At 34.4% G+C, this 20052-nt stretch overlaps 1 long non-coding RNA gene across 1 annotated transcript in view; it reads left to right on the top strand.

Annotated features, from left to right (window-relative positions):
* LOC107658989 (uncharacterized) overlaps positions 1-3865 on the top strand; it is a 5329-nt gene extending 1464 nt beyond the window's left edge. Inside the window, exon 2 of the long non-coding RNA XR_001630862.1 lies at positions 3622-3865. This is a non-coding gene — a long non-coding RNA (uncharacterized LOC107658989). The remainder of the gene's footprint in view (positions 1-3621) is intronic.
* The last annotated feature ends 16187 nt before the right edge of the window (positions 3866-20052 follow it).

The raw sequence follows: 20052 nt of genomic DNA on the forward strand, positions 1-20052 counted from the left end.
TATATATATATATATATATAAAATTATAATTAAATTAATAATATTTAAAACAATTGATTATATTTTACTTTTTATTTAATAATTGTAAATAAAAAATAGCCAGTATAAACACGCCTATGACATGCATCAGTTGAAATCTATATTAAAGTGGCAGGTTGTTTAATGTTCCTCAACATGCGTAAAAAGCTCATCTGGACTTCATATGGTGCCTAATAAGCAGCACCTCATGTTGACTTGTTTAGGAAGCGCTCCGAATCTCTGCTGGCTGTGTTTGTGTTGTGTATATTGTGTCAACGTGCAGTGCTGCTGTGCGTTCAGAGAAAGAGCTTTTTGTTTGTGGGTTTTAAAGCTGAAAGCGTCTGAGCGTCCGCAGGGTCAGACGGGGTTATATAACGCAGCACAGCGCTGCACATTCTTCACTCAGATCCCCTCTGACGTGCTCAGGACGTCCCGCAGGAGCTGATCAGGCATTTGTGCAGGAATATTTCAGCTTATTCTCCACTCAAATCCCCATCGGATCACTTTCTGGTGTCGTCCTGCACTCACACAGGAACATACTGAAGGGTTTAATCCCTTCTTTAAGATACAGCCAGTAATAGGTTGAAATATGTTCCTTTTTTTTTCTTCCCAACATTTTTTTTTTCCACATTTCATTTTGTCCCCCCATTTTAAGCTTTCTGGTCTTTCTGGATGTTGTAATGGTGTTAGTAATCAAAAAGTAATTAGTTGCAGTCATGAAACTTCTGCAGTTTAACGACAATTTAGTAAATGTTCACCATTACAAAAAAATAAATTTTTAGGGCCCTATGAAAGATTTTTGTTTTTTATATGTTTCTCAAATTCTGTTAAATTTTTACCAAATTCTGTGTTTTCTGTTTTAATTATTTCTAGATTTAATGGTTTGATTATTTTTTTCTGGTTTTAATTGTTTAATTGAATTTTAGTTAAAACTTTTTTAGTAATAGTGCCCTATTATTAATTAATTTAATTGATCCTTTAATCAAATGAAAATCAAATCCTTTCAATTAATTTTTTTCCCTTAAAAATAGTTTTATTACTATTATTATTATCTATGTAGTAGTAGTATTATTATTACATTGGTTTTAATTTATTTCTATCCTTTTTTCTCCATTACTTGTACATTATTTAGAAATTTCATGTGACAAAAAAAACATCATAATAAAATGAAAAATAATAAAGTATCAGTAGTGATTAAGCTTAGCTATTTTTATGTATATTTCTTTTAATAATTAGAAAATATTCTAATGGTTAAGTCTTTATTGTTTTACATTAAGTAGAAAGTTTCATATTATTGATTTTTAAAATTATCCGCGATTGTTATCTGCCATATTTTCCAGTTTTAATGACATTAATGTGTTTGACTGTGGACATAAAAATGCAGCTTTTATAGGTTGCTTCTGTTGAATTGTTCTCTCACAGGATTGTGGGTGTTCAGTTCACAGCATGATGCAATTCACACCCGAGATCAGTCTGTGAATCTGAAAAACTGGCTCCTCAATAATCAAATAACACATGAACACTTCACCTGAAGAACTCCTGTCTAGTGGTTTTATTTGTACCAGCGTGTTAGCTAAAACCATATGTGACCCTGGAGCACAAAACCAGTCATAAGGGTCAATTTTTCAAAATTGAGATGTATACATCATCTGAAAGCTGAATAAATACGCTTTCCATTGATGTATATGGTTTGTTAGGATAGAACAATATTTAGCCGAGATACAACTATTATTAAATCTGGAATCTGAGGGTGCAAAAATAATCTAAATATTGAGAAAATCATCTTTAAAGTTGTCCAAATGAAGTTCTTAGCAATGCATATTACTAATCAAAAATTAAGTTTTGATATATTTACGGTAGGAAATTTACAAAATATCTTCATGGAACATGATCTTTACTTAATATCCTAATGATTTTTGGCATTAAAGAAAAATCAATAATTTTGACCCATACAATGTATTTTTGGCTATTGCTACAAATATACCCCAGCGACTTAAGACTGCTTTTGTGCTCCAGGGTCACATATGTTATTATAAACTAAATGCAATTGGATTTAAATTGAATTCATATAAATGAAAAAAAAATTTTTTAATAAAACTAATTTAATTTCAGCTCATTGCAGAGGCAATGTACTAAAATAACTCCAATCAAATTAGCTGAAACCAATCAATAAAATGAATAAAAAAATATTAAAATGAAAAAAAATAAAAAATCTCTTGATACCCTTGAAAAGGCAAAAGTTTTAGAATTTTTAGTTTTAATTAATTTAGTTTATAATTTGCATTTTAACAATGATTTTCAGCATGAATATAGCCATTGAAGCTGGAATGGCATTAAAAAACAAAGAAACAAATCTGGAGATGGTATGGATCAAATCCAATGAGCAGTGTTTTTTCCTGGCCATCTGTTGATGTGTTATTGTATTCGCCGCCTTCACTTTCCCACTCTGATGCTCATAAATATGGCAGATGAGAGGAAGAGTCACATGACTGACAGACAGAAGGAGTGATAGAAAAGCACTTCCTCTTTTTTTAGTTGTCAGATGCTCTGAATAGGAAGTAAAACTTCCATAACTACCACCAGCAGAATCATGTCATTCATTTTATTCTTTAAGAGCGTATATTCTACACATTTCTTGCATTTTATTTTCCCCTGGAGTACACTTAAAACATTTGCCAAGTCATAATTTAATCATTAATTTAGTTTTTTATGATCATCCCTAAAATGAAACCGCTGTATCTTTTAAGATTTCGACCTGTTAATGAGCTTTGATTAAATGATTTAATGATGATGATTAAATACTAAATTGTTACTGTTTTATGGTACTTTTACTTTTTTAGTAGATGTAGTACCAGTAGTAATAATAGTAATAATTAGTAGTCAAATATATATAAATTGTGCAGCTCTACAAACAAAGGCAATCAACCCTGGGGAATTTTTTGTCATTGCAATTGTTGTTTTTCCAAAATCATAGAAATATTACATTTGATGATGAGAGAATGAGATTTAATTATTAGTATTGAAATTTTAGAATTCTACTGTAAAATAAATGTATTATTATTATTGTTATTATTAAATACTCATCTGCTTTACAGTTATAATTTATTTTGTTTATGTATTTATTTAGTAGTAGTAATAGAAATAATAATATTAATAATAGTCATATTAATATATAATCAAAAATTTTCGGCTACATTGTGCAGCCCAACACAAAATCGCAGCAAACCTGGGGATTTTTTTTGTGTGTCGCAATCACAATTGTTATCAGACAAATCACAGAAAAATTATTTTGTAGCATTTATTTTTTAAAGATTTTTTATAAGATTAAAAATTTTTTGCTGTATACTACAGTGTTGTGTAATAATGTGGTTGTTGTGTGTATTGTGTGTAATTGAGTAGTTTGGTCTTGAATCACCGCAGTGTTGTGTAAGTGTGTCTCAATTTCATCTCCGCGCTTGGACACACACACACACACACACACACACACACACACACACCGTATGTGAACCTGTGGGTTTATAAGGATGAATGCAAATGTGTGTTTGTTTATGTTTCTGCTGTAGGACTTGTGCGTTTAATCTGTGTGTGTGTGTGTTCCTCCAGGGTGCTGATAAGGATCGGAAAGGTCCGGATGGTCTCAGCGCGTTCGAGGCGGCCGAGAGCGAGGCCATCAGAGATCTACTGAAGTGAGTCGGACGCTGCCGGCAGCGGAGAGGTTCTGACCACAACCACTGGATCCAGCAAACACACACACCTCTCTGTCTCTGCCCGCTGGCTGCTGCAGCTCCTCTAGGTTTCCTTTTGTTTTGTTTTCCTCCATGACCTTTTTATTTTATTTGGGGGAGGTGCTTAATTTCCCCTCTAGTTGATCGGAGTCAGCCATTGGCTGATGGACCTGTCACTCAAGCCTCCCATAAGGACCAATGGGAACGCCTGTCTAACACCACTAAACACGGACTTTAGAGTTCAGACTACAGTGAGTGAGCGAGTGTATGATTATGATGATCGTGATAACGTGTACATTTATTTTTCAGACTGTTAATTAGAAACGAGTGGTTTGTATAGTTCATAGAGCTGATGAATTTCCCTGCTTCAGCTCAATGACATTCCCGTCGCATTAGATGCCCAAAGAACAAATATTACAGACGCTTCAGTCGTTCTGCTGACACACACGTTTGCTTTTGTGCCCCTTTGAATTTGTGTTGTTGTGGCAAAAGTAAATGGATTCTCGGCTGCTGTGCGCTTGTAGAGTGGTAAACAGGTTTGTTGAAGCCTGTCTGTCTCTCTCTCTCTGTCTCCAGCAGGACGTGTCTTACTCTGTCTAGGAAACACGTCTCACTCCGGAGATGTCACCCTCTCCAGATTCTCTCACTTTTAGGCCGTCTCTCTCAATGCATTAATGCATTCGTTAATTTGTTTAAATTTTTACTATACTATTACTATAATTATTCATATATATTTTTATTATTTGAGAGATAGATGGATAGATTGAAAATGTATTAATAATCTAATAGCCTATGTGTGTATTACCCCTTACAAATAATTATTTTTAGTTATGTTTTTCATATACTTTTTATATTTGCTTTTTTTCCAAGTAGTTTTTTTTCTTCTCTATTTTAATCATTAAAATGACTGGTAACACTTTACAATGAAGTTAAATTGGCTAAACAAGCTACCATTTACTAATTTACTTTTATACTAAAATACTAATTTATATATAATGAAGTAATTTTAACAATCCTTTTATAAATAATAATCTTAATGTTAGTTCACGTTGGCTAATGCCTTATTGTAAAGTGTTAGATTTGGTGATAAATCAAAAGCTGATGTAAAGACAGTGGAAGTCTCTGAGATGTCTTGACTAATCTAGTGAAGTAACCGTGTGCGTGTGTGTGTGTTGGCAGGGATTTTATCATGAACACACTCGTGGTCACGGTGTTTTTTTTCTTGCTTGCTTTAATTAAGTGCTTTTGTTAATTACTGATCCACGCGGCAAGTCTCAGACCTTTGTCACTGTCACAACACAAAGAAATCAATTATTCAGGTGCTGCACAACTTACTGATAAAGTTTAATGCGCCGTCAGCCGCAGCTTTTCACCGACGGTCTGTGAATATAAAACAGCTCGTTTGGGTTTGTCTTTGTCAAGACGGTGAACGCGCTAAAGAATCACGATAAACAAATCAGTGCACAAGTCAACATCAAATCTAAACTGACTCTGTTTACTGTCTTAATACACGTTCCCGTGAGCGAATAATTCACTGATGAGGTTCTGAAGACACTTAAGTGTTTGTCTTCGATATCTTTCATCAAAATGTAATAACTTGCAGCACCTTTGAAACGACCTTCCTCTCCGCCTGACTTCAGTTTAATGTTAACCACCAGTAGCCTACACAAATAGCAGTTAGTCATTCTTTTTAATTCCTTATTCAGTATTTTACTTGGAAATGTCTGATTTGGCAGTGAAATGGGAGTTTTTCATCAGACCTTCTAAATGAATCCAATAGAGAATGAACTGCTGCAGTACTTGTGTCTGTGTGAGAGAGAGAGAGAGAGAGAGAGAGAGAGAGAGTGTGTGTGTGTGTGAGAGAGTGTCAGTGTGTGTGTGTGTGTGTACCTGTTTTTCTATTCTGGTGGGGACTTAAACCTGAATACACACAGACTCATGGGGACTCATGTCACGGTGGGGACCTAAATTGAGGTCCCCACGGGTAAACAAGCTAATAAATCACACAGAATTAAGTTTTTTGAAAATCTAAAAATGCAGAAAGTTTCCTGTGAGGGGTAGGTTTAGGGGTAGGGTTGGTGTAGGACAATGTGAGTGCGTGTGTGTGTGTGTGTGTGTGTGTGAGAGTGTCAGTGTGTGAGAGAGTGTGAGTGTGTACTATTTTTAGTTCACTTTTTAGTGCACAGGTGGACGTCTGGCCTTTTCTTTCTTCACAGTGAAGACGAAGTTCTCCTCCTACACCGTGATGTGTTATGTAAGACACTCTCTCTCTCTCTCTTGTCTGTTTTATTAGTCTACTTTGCCTTTTCTTTCAAGTGAACTCAAGACTTCTGCCCTATTTAGATTTTTTTTCCAGTGATTTCAGATGTGATCATTGAGCCGCAGCGCCGTCTGATGGCCGAGAGCCGCACGTGTCCACCTTTTTCTTCCTGTAAGAGCGAGAGATTTGTAAATTCTATGGGTCTAGCTTCCGGTCTCATCTGCGTCCAGCTATTCTTAGCTGTACAGATCAGCTTGTTTTGCTGCATGATATTGAAAATTGGTGTCTTACCATATCATTTTAATGTATTATCTTAACTCATTTCATCCCAAATTTTTCCCAGACATGAAAATATCCAAATGATGTGTCACTAGTAGCATTTTGCAATAATCAATAATTATAATTGTTTGGAAAAGTGTGAGAAAAAGTGTTTTATGGTCTGTCACAATTGTGACCATGGGATAATGTGTATACTAAATTAACATATTTCTGCAGTCATAAAAATGTTTCGTATCTCAGCCCAGCTATTTTAAACTCTGTTTCATCACATGATTCTAGAGTTACTATTATTATGCATAAAAACCCTTATACAACACAGATAAGAATACTGAGATAAAAGACAAAAAAATACAACCATCAACATATTTCAAAACTGTATTGTAACATATGTCATAAAGCTGTTATATTAGTGCTACCAGTATTACAACATCAATATTGTAACTTAATTTGTAACATTTGAACTTAATGCAATATTCACTGTAACTTTGTCATTGCAACATTTTAGTGCAACCTTCACTAATAGCTGCAATTGAATTTATATGTATATCTACATGCACTGTATTATCCCAGCGGTCACTATTGTTGCCATCAACATGTTTACTCATTCTATGACAACACTCAAGAAAACGTAATAATTGTGGATTCATATATTAATGCTAGACACCTTAAAGATAGCATGTATCAAAAATCTTTGTTATATCTTTGTTAACATACTTTACTAGCCTTTTGGTTTGGAGCTTTGATGCAGCCATCATCTTCTCAAGGTGCAAACAGGAAGTACTCTGCTCTGGTCATGTGACAATCATTGTGACACTGCACATATTTCATTGAGACCCTTTATTTGTTCCATGTTTGCAGGAAATGCACCAAAGCACCAGCCAGTAACATTTTTAGAGCTTTATAAATGAAAACACTTTACGGTTACTATTGTGAGCGGTGGGATTAAATGGGTTAATTATGAACACACTGGTTTGTAGTGCAAACAGTTTTACCGTTTATTTCATTTAATTAGCGTGTTCACATTCACTTCCTATCTGTCTTAATACAGTTGCCATGGCGACTCCATGCAGAGCGACGGCTCGTGATCAACTATCCCGAAATTGTGCTTAATGAAGTATCAAATCCAAATGACCTTGATAATTGTTATTTGTCTTTGTATTCGCAATTATGACTAACAGACCTTATTTTCGTCATGTAGCCTACCGCGGTAGAGTCACGGCACCAAAGCACCAGCCAGTAACATTTTTAGAGATTTATAAATTAAAACACTTTACGGTTAAATGGGTTAATTATGAACACACTGGTTTGTAGTGCAAACAGTTTTACCGTTTATTTCATTTAATTAGCGTGTTCACATTCACTTCCTATCTGTCTTAATACAGTTGCCATGGCGACTCCATGCAGAGCGACGGCTCGTGATCAACTATCCCGAAATTGTGCTTAATGAAGTATCAAATCCAAATGACCTTGATAATTGTTATTTGTCTTTGTATTCGCAATTATGACTAACAGACCTTATTTTCGTCATGTAGCCTACCGCGGTAGAGTCACGGTAATACCATGGTACGGAATGATTACCATATTCAAATATCATTGTGCTTCAAAAATCCTTGATTGTGAAAAAATTATATGATCATGTTTTTCCCCCATTACTTTAACCATTTTAGTTTCATATTTGTAAGTTATTTGAGATTTAACTAAAAAAATTTGGTCAATTTAGTATCATTTACATGAACTAAAAATGGAAATGAGTGGGAACAAATTCAGATTATTCTTAAAAATTTAAGGCAGCAACTGAACTTAAGTTTTTAAGTTGAATTATTAACAGGTGGATGTTTAATTAATTAAGATGCTTACCAAACATAGTCCCAAACATTACCACGGTATTACCATGTTTTTTTCTACCTGTACCATGGTACTACAATGTTCTTCTTAGACGCACCATGTAAATACCATGGTATATATGAAAATATTGTGGTATTACTTCAATCCTTACTGTGGATTTTATCTGCTGTTATTCAAAGTTTAACGTTCACAAAATTACCATGGTATATTGTGGTGTTTGTTCATAGTGCTGTTTTTTGGACATATACCATGGTAATACCATGGCATTCTGTAAAATATGGTATTATTACACTGTAAAAATGATTTTTTTTAAAGGTTGTTTGAGTACATATATACTGAAATACCATTCACTTTAAAATTTCACATTTAATTAACCCTTCGCCAGGAGTTTGATTGACAGGCGATCTGATCCATCATAAGCTGAATCCGTCATTTTGTCTGGCAAGAGAGTAGGTCAACATCTGTGTACTGTGTATCGACGTCTTTCCATGGTTGAAACAACAAACCTTCTGATGTTCATTCATGTTTATTTTGTGCTATAAATAATAGTAAATATGAAGAGACAGTCGGGTTCACGTGCCGTTTGAACTGAGGTGCTACAGTGATCCGTCACGACACATGAAAGAGCCACAAAATGGTATTTATGGTTTGAATTTCTTTTTAAAAAATGACAAAATTTGAAAGCTGAGACTTTTTTATACCAAAAATATGAGCTCTGTCTTGTCTGTTGTCAGTGTCCTCGTTGCTTCACGATGTACTTTTTACTTTGTGAGGTTTTAATGTGTGGTGTGAGAGCGCCATGTCTTGTCTGACATAGCAACAGTAACTAAGGGGGCGGGTTTTTGCGAATGTCAAAGTATTGTTGTTTCCTTGTTGTTTTTGTTTGCGAAATGTACTCATTTTTTAAAATGGAAATGCTTTCAAAATAAATCTTACACCATTTTTTATTTCAGTAGTGCTTGAAATTGGGATTTCCTTGACTTAAAATAAACCTGTGTGTTGTTTTGCTTTCCTCTTTAACCAGGATTGATAAAAAGTCAAGAAAACAGCCCGAGCAAATATGATGTTTGTAGTCATATTAGAGCTTATGGCTTTAGCACAGAGAACGTCCAAAGCCCACTTTAATTACGCTTTGGTCCTGTGCGAGTGTGTGTGTGTGTGTGTGTGTTAATGTGTGTTTCTAAAGTAGATCTGAAGGAAGCGTGCTGTGAAATTTCCCTGTTTCCTCCCGATCACAGAGTCCGAGGGGCGTTCGCAGGGAAATCGATGGCCGCTGGACTGCTATTAAGGGGAGTTTAATTGCAAATAAAAGAGGATTTATCACTGCTGCCGGTATGTAGACGAGCACTGCTGCATTCTGGGTAATGAGCCGAGGGGATGGCGCTCTCCGCTTCACACTGATCAGCTTACTAACACACTGATGTGCATCTGCTCCAAAACCTAGTGAGCCGCCTAGGTAGGCAGGATTTTAAGGGAGCATACTGTAGGTGCACTACAGTGAAAAAGGCTGTTCTAAATAGTAGGAAGCATAAAAAATAATTTCTAAGGCCTCTAAATGATCGACATGATCAAACTTTGCTGAAAAAAACTGTCACACACCATCTACTCCATGCCTTCTGATTGATAGTTTAGAGTTTTTTATCAAGTTCAAGCTCTTTTAGTGTAATTGTACAAACATCCAGCTTCAGCTGGAGATCCTCGTGTCTTTTTGCTGTCAAATCTTGACTGATTTTGATCAAGTAAAGGTCAGAATAACTGCAGTAATATCTCCAGATGAACACTTACTGGACTGAAGCAGCTCAGCTTTACTTGATTCTCCATCAATCATGTTTTAGAGTCTCAAATCTGATCCTCAGGATCTTTTGAGGAGCGTTTGTTTCCAGAAGCTTTACTTTCACTGTTCCTCAGCGGAGGAATGATCTTCACAAGCCTCCAGAACATCTCACATCTTCTGAGGAGCCTTTATTTCTTCAGCTCTCAATCACTGCATTATATGTTTGGAGCATTTCAATCTCATCTCAGCAAGACATATTATTGGAGATATAGAGTGACCACTGATATTCAGATCATGTTATGTCAGTATCTGCTCTACTGTTATAAAGATCTCACTGATTTACATTACAAGCATCAGAATTTCATCATATAAATATCAGCATCTGCAGCTAAATATTTTTGCTCAGTTTGAGTCTCTGAATAAAATGGATCTGTTTTTCCTCCATATTCTCACTATATCAGACTATATGAAATATGATCCCAAACATAAAACACAGATGCAGATTATCTTTTATATTTTTCCTAAAGGTTCAATAAACTCTTCCATTTCAGAAAAGAAAGATTTTTATTCTAGTTTTTCAGGCGTTACAAGGTTAAATATGGCAGTTGAGTCAAGAGACATGATGAACAGACTTATTTTAAGTTCTGTACAAGAAGGTATCAATAAATATAGTTCAATCTAATAAAAAAATGTAGTAGTTCACCTAAAATATATATACCTGATTAGTATTATATATATATATATGTGTGTGTGTGTATCGGAAACTCATTTATATCTGATTAGAGTTCCGATTAGTCTAAGAATATTTTGCCACATTTTCTACAAAATATCACTTCTGAATATCTGAAAGTTTAAAACGCCCAGTTTTTTAACTTTTAAAAACATTTTTAGAATGTTAAAGGAACATTCCATTTCATCAAACATTACTTTTGAATCTTCTCTGAACATTCTGAAACATGTAGTAACATTTAAAAAATGTTAGACAAACATCTAACTAAAACGTTCCAGGAAAAAAAAAAGTTCAGTGAATAATGTACTGTATAAAGAATGTTTTTGTGCTAACGTTTGAGAACGTTATTCAAGACCAGATGAGGAACATTCTATTAACATAACTGGAAGAGCGTTTTCCATTTCTAAGCATGTTTTCTGTTAGCGGGGTTCTATGTAGACCGTAAACAGCACAGGTTTTGGAGCAGAGCTACAGATTGGGAGGATTTTTGGAGCAAATCCCGGAAGAGGCCTTGAATAGGAACTGAAGTCTTGGATCTTTGTTGTTTTCGCTGGAATGGTGAGCCTCTGTAAATAGTTTGGCAGCTGTAGAGTATGTGGGCCTGCTGAAGCATCGCTAACCTTTCTTCTGTTCTCAGAGACGCCGAGTTCTGCTACATCTGCACATCTGAGATGGAAATAACAATCAGTCTACTGTCAGAGCGACGAATGTTCAGGGAAACCTACAAGAAAGGTCATATATTGAGTTTGAGACAATTAATGTGAAGGATCCAGAGGTCCAGAGAGAAAAGGTCCCTCAGCTGTCAGATAGAGATGCATTAAATATCCTGCCTTTATTTCAGTCTTATCAGACCTGCAAGAGAGAATGATATTACACTCTCAAAAATACTGAGAAGATACTTTTCACAGCGATGCCATGGAACTGTTTACTTCCCCAAAGGATCAATTCTTAAAAAAAAAAAAAATAATTCTTTTAGTTCATTTTTTTCTTTTTCTATGGAAGCCAGTTTCCGCCACGGAGAGAAAAACTGTTTATTTTACAATTCTGAGTTTTGTTATGCAATTCTGTGTTTTTATCTCACAATTCAGACTTGCAATTCTACCTAAAATGTATGATTTTGAAAAAATATGCTCTAAGAACATTTTGCTAAAGTTCCCATTAAGTTATAAAAGTGTTATTTCTTAATGTTCTTTGAATGTTCAAAATGTTTAAAAACATTTTCTCTTGGTTATGCGAAGAATAAGGGAACATGCCATTTTATAATTTTGAAGAAAAGTCTGAACTGTAACAGTGAGATATAAACTTTTCTGTTTTCTGTTTTTTATTTCATGGCAAAAAAAACCTGAATTGATGTAAACTCAAAACTGCAAAATATAAACTCAGAATTATGAGATTTCAACTAGCAACTGTGAGTTTATAGCTTGATTTACTTTAAACTTGCTGGTAAGAAAAGTCTGAATTGGGAGAAGTAAACTTGAAATTGCAAGAAAAAGTCCGAATTAAAGTTGCAGTTAACATCTTTGTTTTTTATTGGCGGGGGCAATATGAACTTTAATATAATTCATAATTATATATTATTAATATATTCATAATTCAGAATTTTTACTCGCAATTCTTGGTTTATATCTCACAATTTTGTCAATTCTCAGAATTGCGAGAAGTCCAGATTAAGTAAAGAAGTACATTTTTTTAATTCTGTGGTGAAAATGGACTTGCATATAATATTTTTCCACTATTGTGTATTGGAATTTCTTCAAAATTAAGAGCCTCCAAATTAAGAGCCTTTATTTTTAAGAATGTAGAAAAATTAAGAAATTATCTTTCTTTTCACCTATACAGTTTTAACCAAGACTACAGTTTCCTCTCTGTGATTACAGTATGGCTGTACAGGTGGGTTTTTATGGCTTCATCTGAAGTTTGAGTACTGAGAAGTGAAGCTGGAAACAGTGAGAGCTGCCGGGTAAAACATATCTGACAGCCTTGAGCGTCGCCCTCACTGTGGCCCAGCGTCACAGAGCCCATGAGAAATTAACAGATTTCCAGTGCAGGAGTGAATATTGCCCCTCGCACTTCTGCAGAGGGACAGTAACTGAGAATTGATTATTTTTGGGGTCGAACATGCATAAAGGAGCTTCTGCATTACGGTATTGATTCCTCCCTATGGAGCCGCATTTTATTCGCCCGGACGTTTTTAATGCACTCATCTTTGTTGTGTGCCATAGCAGCATCCTATATGGCATCTTGTTTACCGCTGTGATGAGGAGACGCCACTGAGCTCTTCATCATTTCCCAATTGGCTTCCTTAAAATATAACACAATGCCAGGATGTCTGTGGCGTCCAGATCGCTCTCAGCTAATGAGACCCTCCAGCACATAAACGACCCGCAGAAGAGACCTGATGATTAGTGTCTGGAGCACACGGAGAACTTTCTACACCTGTCTGATTCTGAGTGTCGTCCTAAACCCCAGCGAGATGCTGTGAGGCCTAATTGCGGTTGAATTCTAATTTGGTCAAAACAAGGTGTCTTTGTTTAAAGGCTGTGCCGATTAGGCCTAAAAATATTGTGCAAGTAGGCAGCGGCTCACTGGGTTTGGATTGGATCACGTCACATTCACCTCTAGCCTGAGAAGACAATGAAAGCTAAAATTAGTCAGATGGAAGCTTATGTCACTTCCATGACTTTTTATCTCACAATAAAAAATACAAAAAGTCGGAAATTCAAAATAAAACTCAGAATTGTGAGATAAAACGTTGCAATTATCTTTTTTATTCCTTGGCAAAGATAATTCTCACAATTCTGTTTAGATCTCACAATTCAGACTATTTTTTCGCAATTTTAAAAACATAAGCAAGATTTAAACTCGCAGTTTTGAGAAGAAAAGTCAGATTTGTGAGCTATAAACTTGCAATTGTGAAACAAAGGGTCAGAATGTGAGAAATGTTTCTGCCAAGGAATAAAATAAAATAAACGAGATAAAAAGTCACTATTACCATTATTGTTTTATTCCATAAATGTTAACTGAAACTTATTTTCAGCTACATGCTTAAAAATAAAGCTGCTTAAAAGGTTCTTGACAGCGATGCCATAGAAGAAGCATTCAGTCAAAGCTTCTTTATAGAACCATCTCTTTCTTAGCTTTTTATAATCTGAAGAACCGTCTCAGGTTACTTATGTAACCATGGTTCCCTGAGTAGGGAACGAGACACTGCGTCCTCTAGGGGTCGCTATGGGGAACGTCTCGTCGTGACCCATGTCTGAAGCATACATTGAAAAAACACCAACTCGTTGGCCGGCGACAGCCATGACGTCACTACCGGTGCGACTATAGTATAAATAGGCGCCGGGAGCACACATCATTCACTTCTTTCTATGGCATCGTGAAGCACCTTTATTTTTAAGAGTGTAGTTGCTAAAGCAACATTTCCCATTTTTATTTAGTTTAACTTGATGTACTAAATAACTACAACTTAGCTGAAATAACAATTTATTAAACAATACAGGCATATTTTAAAGAAACTAATAAAAACGGCTGAAATGCAACAAAATTACTGAAAGTTTAAAAGTAAAATGAATACAAAAACAAAAATAAAAACTAATAGCATCTTAATTTTACTAAAGTAACACAGGTACACAACTATAATACTGTATCCCACAATGCAATGCACTTAATCTTCCATTTCCAGTGTGAATGTAATTTTACAAATTTCTTACATTTCTTTACTCATTTTTTGATTGGACTGTCAATAATCTAATATTTTAGACTGGACGGCACTTTCTGCATTAAAACGAAAACATAGTGAGGTCATGTGACAACAATATAGCATAGCATGATACTGTTGAAACCACTGTTTCATGTGTAAAATTATGATGCATTATTAAGTACAGTAAACTATTGCCTTGCACTCTTTATTGTGATGTTCAATTTGTCTGACTTTCTTTCTCCTGTAGAAGACAAAAAAAGATGATCTGAAGTCATCAGTGACGAATCTGAATGGAAAAGAGCAGCATGAACATTCGGCAGAACGTCTCCTTTTGTGTTTTACTGAAGAAAGTAAGTCATATATTATATCATAATATATGACATGATATTAATGATATTAATGAAAGTAAGAATCATATAAGACATGATATTAATGAAAGTGTTGATTTCTGGCTCATTTCTAAATGACTGCGGTTGTTCCAGGTCTGTTTGTTATGGGCGGCGCGAGTCGTGGAGAAATTACATCTCTGCAGCTCCATGCCTCCTCTGGATGCGGTTTCTTCACTTTCCGCCTCTGTGGATGAATTTAGTGTCGCACGGCTGCCAAAGTCACCGATCAAATCCACGAGCAGGTGCGTTTCCACTCCGATATCAGATGCAGGAGATCTCAGGAGCTCCACTAATAAACCTGATCTCCTGCTGGAGAGAAACACACACACATTCTCTGTCTCTCTCTCTCACACACACACACACACGCGCGGGGGCTTATCTGATCGTATATGACAGGAAAATACTCCAGAGTGGGACAGCAGTTTAATGGAAGAAGTAAAGTTTTGTTACTGAGGGCAGAGATAGGCTTTGTGATTAATTAAATCTGTCTCTCTCGCGCTGAAGTGAAAGTTGCTGGCCTGTGACTAATATTTATGAGTCTCGGCCACATCTGACATTTTCCAGCACTTCTGAACTTCTGCTTCTCTGCATCTGTTAAAAGTCCTTTGTATTTGGTTTTGTAGTTGCCTCTTTTGCCGAACAAATCTGTCAAGTTAAAAATATATTCAAAAGCAATTCGTACAGAACCATGATACCAGAAGTAAAGAAAAAAATATTTAAAAGGCTGAACAATTCCTGAAATATTTTGGGGAAATCATTTATGAACTTAAAAAGACTGTTTTGGTTTAAAACATCAGTAATCCTTGAAAAAAAAAAAAAGTTTTTTTCTTTTTAATAAATTTACAGACATTTCTAAAATTCTGTTTTCACTTTGTCATTTTGAGGTACGAAATGTAGATTAATGAGAAAAAAATGAATTTAAACAACTGTAGTATCAGGCTGCAACATAACAACATTGAAAAAAGTGAAGGGGGTCTGAATACTTTCTGAATACATTGTATGTATATATATATATATATATATACATATGGGCTGTGTTTGAAACTTATAGTATATACTATTATAAGAATATGGTATATATGATAGATTGCTGCTTTAAATTTATCTGTGGTGGAAACAAAATGGAGCAAGTATTTTGTTATGTTAAAAGAAAACTATAAAATGAGAAATGACACTCAGTTTTGTGTGTTAAAAGTTGCTTCAAAGTATCTAAATATTTAATTTTATTGTATTTTTATTTATTGTTTCATTTATTATTATTTTTATAATATTTTTTTATTTATTTTGTTATTAAACCCCAAGAAATTCCCAATGTATTAATGATTAAAAAATGTAAGATGTTAGCAAAATTCTATTTAGTAAAAATTATAGTTAACTAAAACTAAAACCATAAGAAACATTTTCTTAATAAAATAATTTCTTAAATAAAATAACTTCAAAATGAAATAAAATAGAAGAAAACTATTTATTTCAGCTAGTTGCCAAGGCAACATTTTTAATTTTTTAGTTTAACTCAAAGCACTACAGTAACTAAAATACATTTTAAAAATGAATAAAAAATAATACAATTGCTAAAACAAATAATACAATTACTAAACCTTGAAGTATAATTAAAGCAAAAACAGAAAATAAAAAAAATCTAATTCTTATGATAATATGAGCTATTAAATGTAATCTTTTGTTACAAATGCCATAAATATTTTTTTTCAAGAACAGGATATTTCTAAGAAGTTCTTAATGAGATTTTGGGAGGATTTCTCTGGTCATGGACAGTAATCTGAGAGAACAGAGTGTTTTTAGGAACGTCATTAATGAGGATCTGCTCGACTGAAGGAATAACAGGTTGTCATCTGCATATGAACGCGCTGTAAAAACGCTCACCTGATTCAAATCCCTTTGATCCCAGAAACGCTCCATAAACAATGAGCACAATCTCTTTCTCTTCCTATGCTAATAGTCTGGAAACGCTGTCCTCTGACCTTTAGACTGTGGAGAATATACAGATATGCAGTGTTCCAACTGTACCGTGGAGGGGTTCGTGCGCTTATGCATGCCTCATAAGAGGGCTTACAATGACTTACAAAGATGCATAACAGCTACAAGTGTATGCACTACTTGCTTTATGCAAGCACTATATAGGATAAATCACTATACAGGATTTACCCTATTATACTTTATCGACACGAATTGATAGGTCCTGCTTCATTCTACTACGTTAATAAATCATTAGCTCATCCATGAACATGATTTCTGCCCGAGTCCCGTCAGATTGCATCGGCTGTGGGGATGAAGACCACAACTCCCATGATTCCACACTCAGTCACAGCGTCATCAAACTACGCCTTTGTCTATTTGTTTATTTTGAATACTCGCCCTCTAGCGTTGAAAATTACATATTGTGCCTTTAAGTAAAGATCATGTTCCATGAAGATATTTTGTAAATTTCCTACTGTAAATATCAAAACTTAATTTTTGATTAGTAATATGCATTGCTAAGAACTTCATTTGGACAACTTTAAAGATGATTTTCTCAATATTTAGATTTTTTTGCACCCTCAGATTCCAGATTTTCAAATAGTTGTATCTCGGCCAAATATTGTCATATATAACAAACCATACATCAATGGAAAGCTTATGACTGGTTTTGTGGTCCTGGGTCACATATAGAGCGTCTTACGCTGCTTTCCTTCAGGCCCGATCCGTCACCAGCTCCACGGATGCTGTGGGTTTTCACTAGGATTGATTTAAGCTTCCCTGGGCTATTTTCCTGGAAACAGTTAAGTCCAGATTAAATCACAGCATTTTTCCTTTGAAAATCTTTTGGGAGCCAAAGGTACAACTCCATGTTGTTGTTTTCATTTAGTTTAACCTATATGCTGCATATTTCCACTTTATATGTCTTTCATTCCCGTCTGTAAAGCATTTAAACGTCATGTTCGGCAACAGTTCAGTTGGACTATTATTTCTGAACTGCTATTGTGATTTTCACCAGCTGATAAAACGGGCAAAAAAATCTCATAAAGCATTGAAGGAGGGACACAAAAATACAGCCGCTGCAAGCTTCACTTCATAAAGCTGTCTGGCCTTTCTTCAGATCCGTCTTTTAGAGATCCGCTATTAATCTGTCGACGTCTGAGGTTCATTTGAGCTGAGTTTCTGTCGTTTCTGAGGGTCAGAGATGCTCATTTGCTTCTCCAGATGAATGTTGTGTGAGATCCAGACTGGCGTTTTGCGTTCATGCTTCAGATGTTTCCCTGAAGCTCAAGAAAACCTTCACAGCTCCACTGAGAGAAGAAAAGAGATTCAACATATTCAATATTCAGAATACATGCACTTCTATTACAGATGAGTGAGTTTCAAGAGGTCATGTTTTCATTTTTCCCAGCTGAAGTTCACTTATAATGTTAGTCAAGGATTTTTCACCTGCTTTCAGACCCTTGCGTTAATTAATTAGACTGTTTATGTGCAGCTTATATGACCTCGGTTATAATTGGTGAACCTGTTTCTGAATAGGAGGTACTTCAGATTTGAGTCTTAACCCAGCTAACAAATTTAGGTTTTAAAAATGTGTTAAAAACATTCAAATGTCCAATTTTCTTGTCGTGATTATAATGATCTTTAAAGGTTATGAAAACATTTATTACAACGCTCTACTAACTTTATTTTCATCCAAAATATAAAGTTATTTTAACTTTTTTTTTTTCATTTATTTATAATATTCTTAGAAAATAAAAATTATTATTAGAAAGTAAAAATAACATTATTTAAAGGTTACAAAAAACAAAATGTTTTTTACATTCTATAACTTTTCACCCAAAATATAGCGTTATTTTTAATGCTTTTTTATATATTCTTAAACGTTAAAATGTCCAGTTTTCTTGTTGTGATTATAATGTTATTTAAAGGTTACAAAAAAACATATTTTACAACATTCTACTAACCTTTTCACCCCAAATTTAAGGTTATTTTAACTTTTTTTTAAATATCCGTGATCAGAATGTTCATTAAAGGTTACAAAAATGCTTCTTAGAACGTTCATCAAATATAAATAACATCATCAGGATGTTCCAAGAATGTTGTTATAAGAATGTTTTGTCTCAACGTCAGGACAACGTATTAAATATTAAATAGTTACAAGAACATTCCATAAACTTTACTTTAAAAACATTAGTGAAAGTTGTGGGAATGCTCCCTGTTAGCTGGGTTCAGCCAAAAACGAGTGTGACGATGTCACTGTTGGAATTTTTGAGCGAGTTGCTAAGTAACAGACTGTCAATCATAAACTCCCTCATTAAATATTCATGAGCTGTGTGGAGTCATTCAGCATACAGTATGAAGACACAAAGTTTCAGGAGTCGTGCTGCAGGTTTCATTGGTTTCATTGGTTCTGCTGTTTAACTGCGTTTCGAGCTCTTTATCTGAATTAGTAATGAAACGCAGTTTAATGCTCCGCTGACTTTCTATTAGTTGTGCTGTTTTCAGCCTCTCTGCTAATAAAGGCTGCTGTTTGATCAGATAAACATCCTCTCAGAGTGCAATTCGTTTTCTGTGAGAGCGTCTTCATTCTCCGCTGTAGAGCATCTGTTCCTGGAGGACCAGCGGGAGACTCTGAGTGACCAATCAACTTTAATCTGATCTGTAACTCAGAGTCCAAGATATCTTTTACAACTTTACACGCTACTACAGCCTGCTACTAACTCTGTTTCTCTAGTAAGCTGTATGTACAGTATACTGTGCACAGAATGGGAATTAAATGTAGGCATAACCTGCTATATTTGCATACATTATGCATACAAAAAATAGTATGCAGTATGTGTATATTGTGCATTATACAGTACACTACCATTTTGATCTTTATATGGTGAAAAAAAATTGAAAATATACCATTTTCTAAACTATAGTGAATAAACTGTGATATAATGTGAGAAATGTTGACTTAATTTTTGGTTTGACTATATATATATATATATATATATATAGTCATTATTATTATTATTGATTATTATTATTATTATTACGTTTTATGTTTTATATATATATATATAACATAATACGTATTAATAATAATATAAAATTATAAAATAAAATTAAAGATGACATAATATAATTAGAAAAAACATTAATGTGTTTGTATACAATTTATTTTATTGTTTTTGACAATATTAATGTTAAATATATTGTTTCTGCTGTGCTGATTTTAATTTATTCTGATTTTAATAAAATTGTAAAATCATAAGTATCATCCATGAGAATGATGAAAAAAATATACACATTACAGTAATTTGCTTTTATTTAATTCATGGAAATAATGCACAAAAACCTAATGGTC

This window comes from Sinocyclocheilus anshuiensis, unplaced genomic scaffold, assembly GCF_001515605.1.
Source record: "Sinocyclocheilus anshuiensis isolate Anshui unplaced genomic scaffold, SAMN03320099.WGS_v1.1 scaffold283, whole genome shotgun sequence".
Taxonomy (NCBI): Eukaryota; Metazoa; Chordata; class Actinopteri; order Cypriniformes; family Cyprinidae; genus Sinocyclocheilus; species Sinocyclocheilus anshuiensis.